The following is a 3,018-nucleotide window of genomic DNA, read 5'->3' as shown; positions in this document are numbered from 1 at the left end:
GGCGATGAATGCATCTGGCACCAACACCTTTCTAAATGCCTGCCTGTCCAATCCCTGCCTCGCTGGCTCTTAATAGCCACACTAAAATCGAAACACTAAGCAATGACTGTCACCAAGCCACCTGTAGAATCCAGGGATGCAAAAGGATAAGTTCCTCATTTAATTGTAAATGTGAGCTCCTTGCAGTCCAATTCAGAAGGCCGTCACTTAGAAATGTTAATGCTATTTATTGTAGCATGCATGGGATAATGGCATTTCTCAACATCTGTTTTCATTTAAAATTTCCGAGTTGCCTTTGTGTTCCGTTCTGCGGGCGCCACTTGGTAATGATGCTGTTCATACTTATGAAGCACGAGGGTGGAAGGTGGCAAGTGGGAACCCAAACAAAATATTATTAATGAATATTTGCAGCTGCTGGTGGGACTTGGTGAGTAGCTGCCCGCATCGATGACAGAATTCATCTTGTAAAATGTACCTATGATAAATATCAACGCGGAGTGATTAGCAAAGGTTGTTCATTCACGAATGGCTGGCAAGCACACCGGCAATTTGATTGCCACTGGTTAACGGGATGTATTGTTTTTTCTTTTGCGAGGCAACCAGGGGCTTACGATCATAACATGGCCACCATTGCCACCCTCATGGTGTTCTTTCCGCACCTTGAGAGGTTTCGCCTGGAAGAAGAAAATAAAAGAAACGGAAGTGTCCGCATGTTTAAGAAATGAACTGTGGCAAGACCGTGCACATACGGCTAAGGCTCAGGTCAAAACTCATTTCTTCCCAACAGCCTTTTTGGCGACTTCGGCCTTCTGGAACCCTCCCTGCAAGTTCCCACTGCTCTCATCTGACTCTGTTCCATTCAGTGAGCATTTAATCATAGTTTGCCTTTTTATGGCAAAATCTTTCCCCTTGCGTTTCTTAATCGTTCTTTGTATACTGCAGGTTCTTACGAGGCATCCATTTTTACCTCTTTCCAGCTATTGTCTTAACCCACCATACCCCCATGCTTGGTCCCTGGCCCCCAGCAGCTCTCATTAACTATTGCTTAAAGGAACAGCTATGTGAATAAACACTGAACAAGTAGTCTTCCCAAGCCAAGCTGACCCGCAAGACGAGGATTTTAAGTAATTCCAGAATAGGCAAGAAAGTGGCTTCACAGCATATGGGAATACAGTCCATAATACTGTAACAACATTGTTGGCCACAGGTGGCGACTACTCTTATGGTGGTGAGCGTAAGGTATAGAACTGTTGAATCACTATGTTGTATACCTGAAACTAACATAACATCGTGTGTCAGCTGTACGTTCATGATCATTTTTTAAGTGGTTTGAACCTTGAGGCCCTTGAAATCGTACCTTGAAGGCAAATGGCTTACCTCTGACTGCATTTTAATGCCTGTAGAATCTAGGGGGTGACTCTTCGTCAAAAAGATTGACCAAGATCTTTTTAATCGCCCAGGAGTGATTAACAAAAGCTATTAATTCATGAATTACTTTACACACATATTGACTTCTTTTCACATCCATTTCTACACCTTGTGACTTTCACTCTTTGTCTTTCCTGGGGTGGGGGAAAGACACCCTTAGCTTCCCTTAGCTTGCCCTTACTGCCCTGTGACACAGTCCCATAGGTCTGTCTAAGATGTTAGCCCAAAGTGGTCTGGACAAGTGCATGGTTGCGGTCGCTCAGAGTCCCCTCGTGCTTCCATCCTGCTAGATGGCTGTTTAGATAGAGGAGGCCCCAGAGCCTTCACCGATACCACAGGAGTCTTCTTGACCTGTGTACAAGGGTTCATGGAAGTCACCACTCCGCATTGGAGACGGGAACAGGGGATAGACTCCGCAGTCTCCTTTCTCCTGGGGACACATCTGGGAGGCACTCTGTGTACTTAGCAGGAGGTCCCAAATCAGCACTCCTAGAGGTAGGCTCAGTAACGTGCTCTCCTATTGACTTTCCTCTTCCGCATCTTGTTTTCCCACTCCTTTGTACCTGCCCCGGGCATCATCACCCCCCAGGAAATTCCCTACAGTCAAACCCTGATCACAGACACTACTTCCGGAGGAACCAAACTACTCAATCTGGGTCAGCTCTGACTTTAAAAAAAAAAAAAAAGAAAGAAAGAAATTAAATTTAATTAACTAATTAAAAGCGCCAGAACTTAGACATGAGGATGCTTTTCAAAGTCACCATCTTTAAAGGTTGCACACTCATTTCACAAGCTGCCATTGGCCTGGCCATTCCTGAGAGTACCTGCAGAGACTCTGCACAGGGCTGGGTAGGGGTGCAGGGGTGAGGCACCTAGAATGCCAGATGTAAGTGCTGGTTGGCCCTTGGGGGTAGGGGGCTCTCTTTAGGTGTTCTCATGCCTCCCCTCATCCTTGCTGTTTAGAAAGCACATTAGACAACCACTCCTGTTCTTAGAATCTCATTTCATTTTAAAATGTTGCATTCCAAGAAATCCAGAGCCCCTATGCAATGACTTCCAAGATGTCTTCCTAGGAGACAGCAAAGGCACATGTGGGGACAGTAGCCCCAGGTGACAGAGGCCAGGAGAGCTACCTTCTAGGAGTTTCTCCAGTCACTAACTATGCAGCCTCAAAACTCATGCCACCTCGCCATTCCCACCTCCAGACGGGAAAACAATGTCCAGTCTATAGAGTGGGTATATGGATTAACCGGGAGCCTATAAGGTGTAAAGCACTCATAAAGTAGAAGTCGTAAACCAGGATACACGGTGAGTCACTGGGCGAACCACTCGTTCTTAAAAATGCTGTCATTTAATGAAAGTTTACTAAGTGTCATGCACTGTGCTAAATACTTGGCGTACTTTTTTCTATTTGATGCCCATAATTATCCTCTAAGGTAAGTAACAGTATCCTCTTTGTACAGATGAGAGACTAAATCAGAGAAGATAAGTAACACCCCCCCACCAAGGTGACATGTCAGCTGAGATTGGACCCAAATCAGTCTGATTCTATTTATTTATTTATTTTTAAGTTTATTTATTTATTTGGAG

This window comes from Lynx rufus, unplaced genomic scaffold (genome assembly GCF_022079265.1).
Source record: "Lynx rufus isolate CCGP_SWC_20201006 ecotype Redwood Valley unplaced genomic scaffold, mLynRuf1.p SCAF_9, whole genome shotgun sequence".
Lineage (NCBI taxonomy): Eukaryota > Metazoa > Chordata > Mammalia > Carnivora > Felidae > Lynx > Lynx rufus.
The sequence above is the reverse complement of the archived record's forward strand: the minus strand, read 5'-3'. Positions refer to the sequence as shown.